Below are 16994 nucleotides of genomic sequence, written 5' to 3'. Positions count from 1 at the left end.
GCTACTATTTACTATTTAGCCATTATATCATTTTAGCTCTATTTTCTTTGTATTGATAATTAATAAAAGAAATTTAAAAATTTCTCTTTAGGCCTACGTTTGTTTTTTTATTTCTTTTTCCAAATCTAAACTTTTTCAAATGTCCAGAAATATGGAAAATAATGTATCAGGCACCCCGTACACACTCTCAAATTTAACAGATGTTTACATTATGCATCACACCTACCTTTAAAGAAATAAAGTGGTGCGAGACCCTGTTAAAGAACTCTCTCTATGGACTTCCATTTCTTCCCTTCACGGAAGTAACTGTTATTCTGAAATTGGTGTGTATCTCTCTCCTACAGGTTCTTAAAATACTTTTACTACATATGTATATGTTCATCATAATATATAGTATTGTTTGGTATGCTTAAAATTTTCATATAAATGGTATCCTACTGGGACTAAGCAGATTTTTTTCCCAGGAAGAACGAATGGTTTTAACATTAGAAAATCTATTGCTAGAATTTATCGTAAAACAGATTAATAAGGAAATAACACAATTATCTGAATATAGTACAAGCATTTGACACATATTCAATACCCATTCATGATAAAATGCTCTTCAACTTGCTAATGTATCATGTCACACCAAAATTTCTTAACCTGGGCATTACTGACGTTTTGGTCCAGAAGATTCTTTGTTGTGGGGGCTACATGTACATTGTAGGATGTGTAGCCTCCTGTGCATGATGATCAAAAATGTCTCAGGGGCTTCCCCGGTGGCACAGTGGTTAAGGATCCGCCTGCCAATGCAGGGGACACGAGTCCGAGCCCTGGTCCGGGAAGATCCCACATGCCGCGGAGCAATGAAGCCCGTGTGCTACAACTACTGAGCCTGTGCTCTAGAGCCCGTGAGCCACAATTACTGAGCCCAGGTACCTAGAGCCCGTGCGCCACAACTACTGACCCTGCGCTCTAGAGCCCGCGAGCCACAACTACTGAGCCTGAGCTCTAGAGCCCGCGAGCCACAACTACTGAGCCCACGTGCCACAACTACTGAGCCTGTGCTCTAGAGCCCGCGAGCCACAACTACTGAGCCCACGTGCCACAACTACTGAGCCTGCGCTCTAGAGCCCACAAGCCACAACTACTGAGCCCACGTGCCACAACTACTGAGCCTGTGCTCTAGAGCCCATGAACCACAACTACTGAGCCTGCGTGCTGCAACTACTGAAGCACGCGCACCTAGAGCCCGTGCTCTGCAACAAGAGAAGCCACTGCCATAAGAAGCCCACGCACCACAAGGAAGAGTAGCCCCCACTTGCCGCAACTAGAGAGAGCTCGTGCACAGCAACAAAGACCCAAGGCAGCCAATAAATAAATAATAAATAAATTTAAAAAAAACGAAACTGTCTCCAGACATTGCCAAATGTCCCCTAGGGACAAAACAGCACTTGGTTGAGAACCAAAGTGTTAGGCAATTATTTAATCCCTATGAGACTCAGTTTTCTCACTCACAAAATGGAGAAAATAATAGGACTAACACTATAAGGAATCTGTGCAATAAAATGATAGAATATATTTATGATGTGTGCTGGCAGTTTCCCAATAAGCCGTCAGTAAATGTGCTTGCTTGATGGTGGTCGTGGTGATGGTGATGATGGTGCTGATGATGATATCCATGTTGACAAGGGCAGGATAATATTGTTGAAATATACACAGGCATGTTTTTGGTTTTGTTCTAAGGGTTTCCTTCTCTCTCTGCCTCTCTTCACTCATCAGAGAGGCCCTCTGCAGTCATATCCTCCAGGACGGATGATGCAGAGGAGTTAATTACCGGCTTCAGGGAATAAACGTGGTCTCATTGGCAAACAGAATAGATTTTGGGGAAAGATGTGATGAATAAGGTGGAAAAGTTTTATACCTTGGTCTAGAACAAATGTCCTGGGCTGAGGGGAGAAGGAGGGATAAGAGTGCTGCAAAGAGGATTAGAGGTCAGAGGGGTCCCTGAGAGGAGGATCAGACCAGGAGGGCCTGTGAAAGGGAGACAAGGCCACCTCAGAGAGGCCTCCCATCTTCTGTGGGGCACCCCATCAGGGGCCACTAGGCATCTTCCACGTCCCTGGGAATGAGGCAAGCTCCTACACCCCATCTACTGTGTTTACATGAACAGTGCTTATCATTCCACTGAGGCTGCCAACAGCTGACCCTGCAGGCTCTGTCCAGCAGGAAACTCCACACCTACCACCAGCACACTGTGCACCTGAAACCAAGCAGGACCCTGAGGGGCCCTCCCAAGTACAAAAGCCTTTCTGTGTTCCCCACTTCTTGTCTGTAGGAAAAAGGTTTCAGCCTCCCAGACCTTCCCTGACTTCCAAAGGGCAGATTCAAACAGTTACTAATTAGGAGGGTGAGGGAATACAGAAAGAAACAAGCGTGCAGTGATGTGGGCCTGGTCCTGGTTCCTCCTCGGGGGATGTGCATACGTATCTCTGAGCTATTCTGCAGGAACTAACACCCCAGCCCAGGTGGGGGATGGTAACTCCAGGCTGAGCACAAGCAGTGGAGCCCAGACTGGTTGGAACCAGAAGGCTGATGACTGAGATTCCTGAGACACCACCCAGTTACCTTCCCACCAGCCAATCAGAGGAAGAAGGTCTTATACCCTGCAGCCCCACCCCCCAAATGTTGCCTATGAAAACTCTTCCTGGAAGACCATCGAGGAGTTCAGGTCTTTTGAGCATGAACAGCCCCATTCTCCTTGCAATAAGCCTTTCTCTGCTCCAAACTATGACGTTTCAGTCTGTTTGGCACACGAACTGGGTTCGACAACACATTCAGTGCTGCTGTCTGTCCAGGGAGAGCCACACCTATCCATGCCCTGGACACTGATGGATGCCTCATGTCTCACGACCTGGGAAAACAGCCTTCCTGGACATCTAGATGGCCCTTGACGCCCTGGAGAAAGACGGTGTGAGGATGAGAAAGTCCCCTTGCACCCGTACCTCACCCTTACATGGGATACAACAGAACCAGCCCAAGACCCACATTGCTGCATTACAATTTTGTAGTGGTTGCTTTTTATCATGATGACTAATATTTGTTGCTGGGCAAGTAACAAAACTTGCCTAAGGCTCAATTTCCTCCACTATACGTGAGCCTGAAATCCCTCAGCTCTAAAATTTTATGATTTCTCTCTCTCGACTTTTCCACAGATTAACTGTTCTTCATAAATATGTAGTAACTGCTTGAGAAATATTCAGATGTCATCAGTTTTAAGTCATGAAAGACTGAGATGTAAAAAATAAAATGAAAATGAAAAGTTGGGCTACTTTAACAGACAGCATGAATTGACTGCCAGAGAGAACTTGCTTATAAAATGTCAAATTAATGGCAGTTTTACTCAGTTTTTATTCACCTCCCTCACTTTCATCTGCTACGATTTTTAAATGGTGCCCGCACCTGGGGCCAGAGTGTACTGACGTTAAAACAGATCACCCACCCTTCAGAATCAACAGTGAAATGAACGTCAGAAATGAGAAAATAAGTGATCTTTAGGTAATGGCAGTTGCAGGCACTACCCCCCTCTTTTACAGGTAAGAAAACTACGGCTTCGAAAAGTTAAACAACTGGTCTCACATAATTATTAAGTGGAGAAGTCAGAATTCAAGGCCAGGCCGGCAAGATTTCAAACTCCACACTCAAAATCAGAGAATACTCAGGTACAGACTCTGTACATTTTATTCCATGTGTCATTTATATTCATACTGTCTCACTAACTTGCAGATTTAGTCGAATGGCCAAATACCCTGGCTTTTCTTTCTTCTCTCACCTGATCATTTTTATTCAGATCACCTTCATTTGGAAAACCCATCACCATTTACAAGTTTGGGTTGAGCCTACAATTTCACACATTAGAGAGAATATTTGAGCAAAACAAAAGCATGAAACTTTCTAAGAATTTAAGTTACATCTGTTCTTTTGTAACTGAGCCCGCTGACTCTCCCCTTCTCAGAGTAGAGCTAAATTCAAAGGGGACTGTATTAAAAAATGAGTCATTCATCTTTCAGAGCTAATTTTAAACGGTTAGAAAATGAGAAAGTCTGTGCAAATATGCTATGGGTTATTAAATTCTGGTTTGGACTATACTGCAAATGGGTGTGGGTAAATATCAGCCATAGAATGATAATTACTCCGGGACTTCCCTGGTGGCGCAGTGCTTAAGAATCCGCCTGCCAGAGCAGGGGACACGGATTTGAGCCCTGGTCCGGGAAGATCCCACATGCCACAGAGCAACTAAGCCCGTGCGCCACAACTACTGAGCCTGCGCTCTAGAGCCCGCAAGCCACAACTACTGAGCCCGCGAGCCACAACTACTGAAGCCCATGTGCCTAGAGCCTGTGCTCCGCAACAAGAGAAGTCCCCACTCGCCACAAGTAGAGAAAGCCCACGCGCAGCAATGAAGACCCAATGCAGCCCTAAATAAATAAATAAATAAATAAATAAATAAATAAACAAACAAACAAATAAATAAATAAATAAATAAATTTATATTAAAAAAAAAGAATGATAACTACTCAAGTCCGAGAACTCCCATATTGCCAAAGCTCCACCCTGAGTGGATTTCCAACTTGAACTACTGTATAATCAGTTTCTGACTTTTCTTTTCATTGCAATAAGGTCATAAACTAAGAAAGAAGATTGACTCATTTGAATATATAAAACAGTTTAAGTTGGTATGGCAAAAGATACCATAAACACAAGTTAAAAGTGAGGGAAAAAGGATTGACAACATAGGTAACATACATAGGGTAAATATTTATAAAATCTAAAGAATTTCATCAAAAAACAAAACAACCAAATTAAAAAATGGTCAAAGAGCACAAAGATGTAATGACAAAAGCATTAGTGACAAACAATCATGTGAAAAGATAACTGAGATCACCGTTAATCAAGGAAATGCAAAATAAATGAAAAGTAAAATAGACATGTAATTGTTTTAACTTTCAGATTAACAATGACTAAAAATGCACAATACCTAGGGCTGGTAAGAATGTAGGTAAATAGGCACCTTTTACACTACTGTGGAGGGTAATTTTGTAATATCTATAAAATCTTAAACACACCTACCTTCTAACAAATCAACATCATTTCTGGGTAGTTTTGCTATGAAAATACTAGATATCTGCTTAAAGACACATATGTATTTTCAATAATGCTTAATAGGATAATAGGATATTAAAATTTGGGGGAAAAAACGAAATGGCTACTATTAGGGGATGCAATAATCATAATTCATCCTTAAATAAACTACTATGCAGCCATTAAAAATAATTAGGTAGATGTAGATACACTGGTATGGAAAGATCATAATATACTGTTCATAATATAGTTTAGGCAACAAAAGTAAAACACTATTATAGTCCATTAGTAGTGATAATAATAATAATTGTTACAAAATAATAACCACTGCAAATGGTTATTGAAAAATGTCTGAAAGGATATAAATTAATCTGCTAATGGTGTTTATTTTAAAGATAAACATAAAGTTGTGACTAAAGAAAAATTTCACTGTGTAGTGTAAACATTTCGTATTTTTGTCCCTTTGACAATTAGCATGTATTATTCTTTCCTTCAGTTAGAAAATGGCCAGGAAATATTTTTTAAAGATTTGACGATTTAATCATTTCACTTTGAAAGGCTTCTAGAATATACTAGAGCAAGTGAATAGACGTGTATTCTAGGAATGATCATTCTGTATCTAACCAATGACAGTTCAGAATTCAAGGCAGTCATCTGTTTGAAGGGGTTTAACTGAATCTACTTTAACAGAGTGGGGTTTTTTTGTAAGACTGAGGAACACATGATGAGAAAATATTATGTTTATTTTAATATTTTAAGTCATTTTGTTTCTTCAAGGTGTCAGTTTAGCCATATAATAGGGCAATAATGATTCCTGCATCACTTCTTAGGATAGTGGTGTAAAGCCAATGAGTCTGTATAGGTAAAAACAGCTGTAAATTGAAGGACACTCAATGGGTATGATGAATTCTGTAACTTTGGACAACTCCCAAGTAATACTGCATCAGTATTTCTTCAAAAGATACATCATTTACTTTAGTATTGTCCCTGTGACCCAGTATCTAAATTGCATCTGCAAACATGCTTGTGGTCTCCGGATTTGCAACATCATCCATCAATCATAGGCAAACTCTTATGAAACAACAGGTTGATCAGAGGAAAAGATGGGCCAGAAAAATTCCAATGTCTGGGAATTACACTTAAAAGAGCAGAGAGTGATATTATCCATATTAGTCATACCTCATTCAAAACTTTGTTGTAACCTCCCATGTTACGGTGCTATAATTTTAGTAGTTGTCACTAACATTAGTCACCTCCTACAGATCCTGTAAGAGATGATGACTATCCAAAATGAATCCACTAAAGACAGACTAGAAGAGTAGAACTTTGCTGCCAGATAGACCCAGCTTACATGGGCTGTTGGGTTCGTAACTCATGGCAAAGCCAACAGCAAGCCAACACTCATGTCCACTTTCTCCCTTACTTTCTTCCTCTACAGAAAAGGCAAAAACTAAATACCTGCTTCCTCAGTGTTCCTCACAGAAAGGCGTGGCCAGGGGACACTGATCTTCCCAACAAGACTACAGAGGCAATCTGTCGAGGCTTACTTTCTTCCCTGATAAGAGATAGATGGGATGGAACAGGTGCCTCTCCTCCTTCCTTGCTCCTACCTGGAATGCAGACATGCCTCCTGTAGAAGCCATGCTAAGTCTAAGAGGAGAAGGCTGAGAATATCATAGAGATGACTGCCTTAACATCACCTAGTTGCTTAATCAGAGTCAGGAGCTGCCGACTTCCCCAGAGTTCTTTTCACTTTAGAAAAAAATCTTCTATTTGTTTAGGTCACTGTTAGACAGCTGTTCTGTTACTTGCTACTGAAAAGCATTTCTAATGCATACTAAGCCATTTTAATGCATACTTAGTGTCAGTTTACTCACCTGTAAAATGGGGAGAGTAATGATTACATTGCAGTGATATACACACACATACACAACATCTATGTAAACATATATGACAAAATCTGTGATATATTCACACATATTCAAATCATTGCTCAAGTGATAGATCTCAGAGAGGCCCTAGCTGAAAACTCTATGTAATTAGCATCTCTCATCATTATCTGCTTTATTTTTCTTCATACAAAATTGTATGAAGAAAAAAAATATCAGTTTTTGTTTCTCTACTTGTTGTCTGAGACTCTCCACTAAAATGAGTCTCCCATGAGACCAGAAACTGAGTTTATTGCTGTTACTCCAGCACTTAGAATAGTGTTTAGCACATAAATCATATTCAATAAATATTTATCAACTACTGAATGAACAAATTAATGTATGTAAAATGTTTAGCATATAAATGCCTTAATAAATGATAGTGGTTTAGCTGTTGTTAAAACAGCTAAATAGAGAGTAATGGTTATTGCACAAGCAACACCCACTGGGAGAGACAGAGCCTGAGGGCAAGAGGTCATTACATCTACCTTGGAGATGTAGCACACACATGTATATAAAGACATATACAGAGATGTTCACGGCAACACAACTTTTGTAAAAGCAAAATCATGCAATTTAAATATCCACAGATATGCTAAATAAATTGCGGTACATCCATATCATGGAATAATGTGGTCATCCTGACAGAGGATAAGTCAGTGGATGGACAGAATGCAGTGAAGCCCAGGAGAGCAGAATGGGAAGGCTCTTTCTGTGGATCAACTCTTGTCTTAGGTAAAGGAGATCTTTCACACCTGGATTGCTCTAGATTGGGACTGACACTCCTTGACTGTTTTGAGGCTCTGCCTTGGAAGAGTCTGTGTCCTGTGGTGTTGTCCACCAAATCTATATACTGTATATATGTGTGTGTGCATGTGTCCTGTTAACTAAAAGGCTTACAAAGACAATGATCAAAACTTTCATTTTTCAAAAGGAAGAACCACTTGTCGAAATGAAAATACTGCAAAGGATCTTTGAGATTATCATATTTGGCTTCCTCTTTTATGGAACAAATAGCGGGCTTAGTGAGATTATAGGTAAACTTGGTGGTCATAAAGATATTGAATGATACTGTTGAGAGTAATAATACTTTCTAAACAATACACTCTTGTTGGCCCACTGGGTGGCAGGTGCTGATCTAGACATCTTACACACACTAGCTCCTTTCATCCTCATGACCACTCCAAGAGATATGTTATGGTCAACCCTGCTGTAAGGAAGCTTAGAAACAGCCCACGACCAGAGAGCTCAAAGGCTCCTATGTCAGAAACCCAGGGTTCCAACCCAGGCTGGCCTGACTCCAAATATCATCCCATACATCATGCGTGCTCTCCTCACCCCACATGTCTTCTGCATAGTACAGTGAAACAATCCAAACTCAATATCCCCTGGCCATTCTTGAACACATTCATTTTCACTTTTATGGGAGATGATCCAAAAGCTGATTACCATGAATTCTTTAATTTACTTAAAAAAAAAAAATTTCACAGTTCTCTTCACCTGTTGGGAAAATTAATAAAGTAGTCTTGTTCAGGCTTCAGAGACAGAGCAGGCCTCTGACCGCCCTGTGACTCTGCCTGGACCGCGTGCCTGCTTGCACACCTAACAACTGCTGCTAGCAAGTGAAGTGGCACTTACGATCAGAAAGGGAGTGGGTCTTGGAATTTCTTGAGCCCTGGGGACCTGGCCAGTCCCCCAACGTCTGGAAAATCTTGTGACCCACATGGTGAAACCAACAGCATTGTTAAAGTAAATCCAGAGCTGCATTTCGGCACGCAGACTGATGATATCCTTTCGCGGCCTGGAATTATAAACGGAAGCCAGAACTCCAATCTGAAGTCTCATCCGTGGGATGGACTCACCGCCCGGGACCCTTCCCAGATGGGGCTCCAGATTGCTGTCACTTGGGACTTCCCAGCTGCTGTCTGGATCTGGAAGTAGGTGTCGGCCCAATTTGGTGATGTATATACCCTGTTATGTTTCTCTAATATTCTTATTCCTTTCCTTCTAATGACTACATATTAAGATTAAGTTAAATCACCTTTCATTAAAGAATTGATTAAAGCTGTTTATTTGTGTGAAAAGAGTGGTTATTTTGACAGCAAATCCAACGAACCTTAAAACCGAAAGGAGGCTTTCAGCAAAACACCATCTTGAAGTATGCATGTTCAGCTCTGCAGGGTTTCTTACAGGCAAACAAACACAAATCACCATTAGGTTTTAATCCTGATTTAACAGTTTTGCCCAACACAACTCCATGGGCCAAAATTCACATGCTCTTGCAAATCTGTATCAGTTAGCAATCTCTACATAAACCATCTTTAGTCCATCATTAGGATGACCAGTCAAGAGGTTCCAATAATGTAATGTTGCAATAAAAACTAGATGTCTATCCTAGAGATCTAGCACATGTATGCATAAAAAGACATTAGAAACAGATGTTCACAGCTACAGCTTTTTCGTAAAAGCAAAATAGTGCAATTCGAATGTCCATCAATATGTTAAATACGTTGTAGCACATCCATTATCATGGAATACCAATCAGCACTTATAAAGAATGACCTAGATCTACGTGTATTGATGTGGACAATCTACACAATAGAGTGTTAAGTGAAAAAAACAAAAACAAAAACCACAGAAATAATAATAAAATATGATCCCATTTACTTAAAATAATCACAAAGCAAAACATATATATTGTTCTCTGCACCAACTTATACATGTGCATTCATGCCAAAACATCTGCAAGACACACACACCTAACTAGTACTAATGGGGCAAGGAATAGGTTGAAGGGTGGGGATTGAAGTGTAAAATTCCTCTGTTCATTATAGGAATTTTACCAAAAACAATTATTAATTTATATTTGTATAGTAAAAAAATGATTAAAACCATAAGTATGAGGAGTGGAGCCTGAAACTACCAATGTGCCATGTGCAACATATAAGCAAATCTCCCACCTAATTCCAAGTTTCCTTTCATGAGAAATGTCTCAAATAATAGACAGTTATCATTTAGGAAACTAAGCAATTTATTTTTAAATTTAGAACATCCACAGAAAATACACATTTTGATCCTACGCTGCCTTGGCTTGGCTCTGACAAAATGATGATCACTTTAACCCGTTTCACATAAAAACAACGACCACCACCACCATCGCATCCCAACCACAGGCGGAAGCAGCTTATCTGTTTGTGAATAGTCCCAGGGAAAAAAAACCAAAAAACTTTATAATTATTTACACTCCTTCTTGAAAAGAAAACAAGAAAGCTCCTTGGAAAGCTACAATACATTGAAGGAAGAAGGTGAGACACAGAAATCACTTCCAACAATGTTCATTTGTAAGGAAGAAACAAGGTGTCTGCGAGCTTTCCTCCTTAAAGCATCTCTGTGACTCCTATTTCCAGAAGCTCCACACCATCTCCACCAAATTAAGAGGAAATGCGTTGAGGAGATCAAGGCAATGAAAGCAAATTGTCCATTCACTCCTGGCCACCTCAGAAGTCATTACTGAACATATTCCAGAGGATAATAAATAAAAGTGATTTGGTGTGTGGTTAAGAGCATTAAAGGAACATGGAGCGCCTTTAATAAGCATTGTGCTGAGAAAAGAGTATTAAAAAGTGAGGTATTTCCTCTCTTCACATTTAAATGTGGTGGCTGGGGAGAGAAACTGTACTTGAAATGGATAGGAGTAATTTTCCATCATTATGGAAACCTTAAACCACCTCTGACTGCTTACATCGTCATCTTTTAGCATCCTAGTAAATTGCAGTTATTTGTTCCAAACAAACAGAGAGGCCCATGGTAAAATGGAGCCATTTAAGGCTGCAAGAATACACCTGTAATTCAATTTCATGGCAGCTGGTTTCACACACGCTCCTCTACCTCCGCTTATGACACAGGAAACTTCCCTCCAAGTGTAACAACTCTTCTCTCGCTAAGCCGAGAGCTCAAGGCGATAAGCGGACCTTAAACGGACAGAGACACTCATCACAGCCAAGGGATAACTCAGCTTTGGTTCCCCGGGCAGCTTGACATCCACGAGGCGCTAAGGCTAGCAGGGAATTATTAAACTCTCAACTTCAAGGGTGAAACAAAGAAGGATTCTAGAAGAAGCGCTCCGGGAAAAAAAAAAAAAAAAACCCACCAATTATCACAACAAATCTCCACTATGCAAGACAATAAAGAAGGAGCTGCACAAAATATATGTGTGTGTGTTTGTATGTATACATATGTACATATTTAGAAAACCTAAACTATCCTTTGTAAAAGAACTATAAACAAAACACAAGACCGCTAATAGCAACAGCTGGTTAAAATTTGATGGGTGGAATGAAACCTTAAGAGGCTAATCGACATTTGGTGACTGTCTGCTACCCGATGCAAAGCAGTATTAATATTAATACTGAGTGAGCATTTACCCTTGTGCTAACCAACTTCAGTGAATTCTCTGAAACAACTCCAAGAATTTAGGACCACTACTGTCACTCCCATTTTAAAAATGAGAGAAATGAAGCCCAGAGAGGTTTCATACTCACCCAAAGTCACACAGCCTGTAAGAGACTAAGCAGGCGATTCAAACCCTGGCAGAGTGATCCACACCTAGACGCATCCCACAGTGTTCTGCAACTTGCTGATGTGGCTGAAGGGAATTTTTTTTTTTTAATCTTTTTTTTTTTTAAATCTTATTTATTTATTTATTTTATTTTTGGCTGTGTTGGGTCTTCATTTCTGTGCGAGGGCTTTCTCTAGTTGTGGCAAGCGGGGGCCACTCTTCATCGCAGTGCGCGAGCCTCTCATTACCGCGGCCTCTCTTGTTGCGGAGCACAGGCTCCAGACGCGCAGGCTCAGTAATTGTGGCTCACGGGCCCAGTTGCTCCGTGGCATGTGGGATCCTCCCAGACCAGGGCTCGAACCCATGTCCCCTGCACTGGCAGGCAGATTCTCAACCACTGCGCCACCAGGGAAGCCCTGAAGGGAATGTTTTCAAAATGCTGTCATGAAAACTTTTGACTTCTGGCTAGTGTTTGTAAAGCGCTACCCCACACAGTGCCTTACTAATTTCTTGTATTAGTAAGAAAGGGTATGATTATCCTCATTTTACAGTTGAGGACACTGAGACTCAGATAAAGCCAAGGGACTTGCCCAAAGTTTCACAAGTGGCAAGGGAAGACACAGAACTTGATCCCAGAGCTTGATACCAAAATTTGCCTTCTCTGTAGGTCTGAGATTGGAATACATGTTGACGTTCAGGATGCTGAAGTCAAGTTGGTGTGAACTCACAATGTCTGGGTGGGCATTTATTAAAAGGGTGGTGGTTCGATTTGGATTTGATCAGAATATATACAATGCAGGACTTCCAGATACTTCTCTTTGCATCAAGAAGTTTCTCGAGGTTTGTGTTTTAAGGGAGCGTATGCTGTTTTAAAAGGTTTAGCAGATTTGCAAACACTGACCGATGATTAAAAAAGTGGCTTAACTCAAAGAAGCAAAACTATAATTTCAGGAAGAGAGCACTAGGCAGGGAAATTCCATTTTCTTCAAGTCCTCCTGCCGCAGACCGGCTGCAGAAAGCTAGAAGTTCCTGGTGGTGAGGGGTAAGGAACTGAAAAGCACCAGTATGGGGTCAGAGGGCCAAGACAACTGATGGTTGCAAGGCGAGTTTATTCAAAGAGCATGAATGTATATATAGGTTTAGTATGGAACGAATATTAGACAATAAATCAGTAAACCTTGTATTTCCACATAATTCTGTCGCCACTATCTATGCGCCACTATCTATGCGTCAGCATGCCTTATGGGCCATTCTCTGGAGATACAGACTTCCCCCTCAGGGCAGCACGTCCTTCTTCTGGGGAACAACCAGGGGCTCTTAGATCCAGAGCAGGCACCTGGAACGAAACTGGCCGCAAGCCATTTTCCTTTTTTACGCTCAATACCGCAGCGTCAGGAGTGCATACCAAGAAAGAGACAAGCAGTTCTCCGGAAAGCAGAAAGCTGAATAAGCTTACAGCTTGGGGGCCACCACATCCTCCTACCCATATTTATTAAAATTAGCTGAGAGATGTAGCAATAGAGAGAATCACAGTGAGACATAAGAAAGAACTTCTCTATTTTAATGGCTAGAAATTTATCAATTGTGCATCATTAACCGCAGGCAGGATCTGAGCTATGACAGACATGGAGGTGAAAACCATCCCTAGCAGGGGAGCTCCCTCTTCTGCTGGGAGGGGACCAAGGTCATGAAGCAGATGCTTCTGCTACTGATGAAGTAGACTGAGGGCTAGGATGCATCAGAGGAGAGAGCTCTGAAACGCTGGTACAGCATCATGTACCATGAAAGTCTACTTAAAACAAAGGAAAGGATTCTGCAGCAAGATGTAGCCTCAGGTTCACAGACACCAGGGAAAATATTTAGGATCACTACACTCAACTTCTTTTGTATAGGACAAGACTACATAGACTGTCTGAATGTTGTTAAAGTAACCACTGGGGATTCTGACCCCATTCACTGAAATTTGCCTTTAACAGCCTTCACCATCTTGCACTCAGGCAGCCATGAACAATTCCAGAATCTCCCTGTTTGGCCAGAGAGGGTTGCTACTATGCTCCAGGGTTGGCTGTCCCAGGGCTCAGAAGGAATGCTGAATCTACACTGACATTCATCTGTATGAGTAGCTGGGGTAAGTTAAGCATAGGCAGGAGTTGAATGACCTTTCCTTAGCAGAGCTGGGCAGATATACCAGCTGCTGGCCCATCAGTAGAGATGCAGGAGTTCTGGTCACATGATACAGGGGAATTACATGGCCTTTGGAGTCATAATTTTGGAATCCAATCCTAGCTCTGTCACAGACTGGCTGTGCATTCCTAGTCCCTTCTTAGAGGCCCAGCATCCTTATCTATGCAACGAGGAACCTTAATACAGTGTTTACAGATGAAATTAGCAAGTCTATATTCAGTGCTGAACACAAAAGATAGCCCATCATAGATACCCATGAAAAATGTGTTTCTCTTCTTTCCTTCCCCTCCCACCTTCATGGCAGAAAGGAAAATGATGAAGGATGTTTAAGCCAAAAGGAAATACCCAACTGCCTTAAGGGAAAACACCACCCTGGTCATAAAATCACAGAAAAGCAAAACAGATCTAGTATGTACGTAGAGGGGTTTACTCTGACTATAGCATTAAGTGACTGTAAAAGAAAGTAGTCATTCATATGTGCTGGTATCTTCACAAACAGCTTCCATGGAAATCAGTTCAAGTGCAATGAGTGTCATGGGGCTATGAAATAGGAACAAAATCTGAATATCTGCAATGACATGCACCAAAGCATCAATTTTTTGGTGCTTCTATTTCAAGTGATTTTTATTTTTCTGACTTCTTGGGATCATTTTAATTAATACGAAAAAGATGAATCAGTTGTGAAAAATACAATAAAACACTAAACTTTTATATTTTAACAGAGCACCTACTGGATACATCATTGCAAGAGTGGAAAGGAGAATAAAGAAGGCTGGGGCTCTTCCTGAGTAACGAGTCACCTTTATCACTTACAGAATTTTGTGATTCCCTGAGTCTCAGTTTTCTTATCTCCAGGATGGAAAGATAAGAATAATGATATTTTTTTCTTATGGGGAAGTTGGGAGGATTAAATACGACAACACCCGAAATATAATTAGAATGCTTAAAATGGAGGTAGCTCTCAAGAAATGTCATCATCACCACTGTTACTGTTCTAGATCATTTTGTGGGCCAAGAGGGCAACTCCCAAGCAAAACAAAGAAACTCAGGGAAACTGATACGTGGTATGGCAGATTTAATGACTTTTTGACTCATTTCAATCAGACACAGTTATAACTAGATGAGTGTTTCAGGGAGATATCAAATAATTGATTTAGTAAAATTATGAATATAAATTTCAAAGCTTGTTGATGAAGAGTATGGGCCTTAAGATGCTATATTATTCCAGCAGTACTGCCAGTGTCTGGAACTTTTGTTTGTGTGTTTGTTTTCCTTTTCAATTAAAGTCAATAAACTTTTGTTGAACATCTATGGTGAGCTGGCTGATAAGCTGGTCACTATGGAGGATAAAAAGACAAGCTTAGGAATTGCCTTAATGGTGCATAACGTACTTCTTTCAATACCCACGATGACAGAAAACCTTTGTCCTTGAATGTTAGCATTGATTATCGGAAACGGTTCAAATTAGTTCACGGCCAAGAGCAGGCAGGTGACTAAACTGAGTAATACAACTCCGGCCTGCTCTGGAGTCAGGTTTTCCCATGTGCCTCAAAATAATTCTGAAAGTAATTTTTCAAAGGGCTTTTGCAAACGAGCATTGGCAGCGCTGCTGAAATTAGTGCAGGTACCACTAAGGTGACTACTTTAAAAAGACAGCGTTAAGATTTCAATATTTAAGGGCTGCTGGTTTCATCAGGAACCACTCTCTTAAAAGAGCTGCAGCAGGGCCCAGATTTTCTACTCCCTTTGTGTCTTCCCAGGCCACTTAGTCCTGTTCTGCGCACACAGGGCAAGCCCAATCAAGCACCTATTCTACCATTCTACCAACTGTGAAAGAGGCCCGCAGGTGGTGACCCATGCCTTTGCCCCCCTAATTTCTCTAAATGGTTCAGGTCGCTTTCTTATTTCAGTCTTGCCACACTCAAATGCAGCATACATAACCCACTGCCTTCTGCTGCTACCGTATATACTCTTGCTCCTACTTCCACCTCGGAAAGCTTCCTAGCATGCAAGCTCACAGGGCTCCTAGAAGGCCCAGTAGCTGCAAAGAAACTGCTGGAACAGTGTCTAGAGGGTACTGGGAGTCCTTACTATGATCCAGTTGAGTGAAAGGACAGGAAGAGTCCTGTCTGTCAGTGCCATTTGCATGCCAAAGCCCCCATACACCTGAGACCAGTAATTAAGGTGAGGGTTCTGGAGGGAATGACTCAGAACCATTTCCAAAGGTAAATAGACACGTTAAAGGTTCTCACAGACACCTGATAGGACGATTTTCCTAAGTACAGTAAGGCATCATGGGTTTATAATCATTCAAATATAGTGATTAAGAAAATAAGCTCTTAGACAGAGTTGAGTTTAAATTCTGACTCTACCCCTGATTGCTATGTGACCCAGGTACACATCATGTCACCTCTCAAAGCCTCAGTTTTCTCATCTGTAATATAGGGATTCTAATAGTTCCTACCTCATTAGATATTACAGTGATTAAATGCAATAAAGCATTTGACACATAGTAAGCACTTAACAATTATTTGTAGTTATAATTATTATTATTACTTAGAAAGTCTTCAGACCATAACTATTTGCTTAACCCCTTCTATCAACCTGTCAAACAACTCCATGAGTTTTTCTTCATAAGAAACATGTGCAGGGGCTTCCCTGGTGGCGCAGTGGTTAAGAATCTGCCTGCCAATGCAGAGGATACGGGTTTGAGCCCTGGTCTAGGAAGATCCCACATGCCACGGAGCAACTAAGCCCCTGAGCCACAACTACTGAGCCTGCGCGTCTAGAGCCTGTGCTCCACAACAAGAGAAGCCTGCACACCGTGATGAAGAGTAGCCCCCGCTCGCCGCAACTAGAGAAAGCCTGTGCACAGAAACGAAGACCCAACACAGCCAAAAATAAATAAATAAATTAAAAAAAAAAAAAAAGAAAAAGAAACATGTGCAGAAAGCCTCTACCCTACCAAATACCATTCTGCTTTCGTGTGTTTAAAAAACAGTCCTCTTTTCATTGAGAACCTGCATTATTCTATAAAGGCTTGGATTAAATAAGGATTTAAAAAATTATTCTGCAACAGACAAAAAACCAAAAACAAAAAATTCCCACACTTGGTTTAATAAGTGCCTTACTTTCCTACTTTCTGAAGTAACTGGTAACTCTTGGTCTTAATTTCTCTCCAGTGGAGATTAAACCCTGCC

Source organism: Balaenoptera musculus, chromosome 3 (genome assembly GCF_009873245.2).
Source record: "Balaenoptera musculus isolate JJ_BM4_2016_0621 chromosome 3, mBalMus1.pri.v3, whole genome shotgun sequence".
Classification (NCBI taxonomy): domain Eukaryota; kingdom Metazoa; phylum Chordata; class Mammalia; order Artiodactyla; family Balaenopteridae; genus Balaenoptera; species Balaenoptera musculus.
This window is presented reverse-complemented; position numbering follows the sequence as displayed.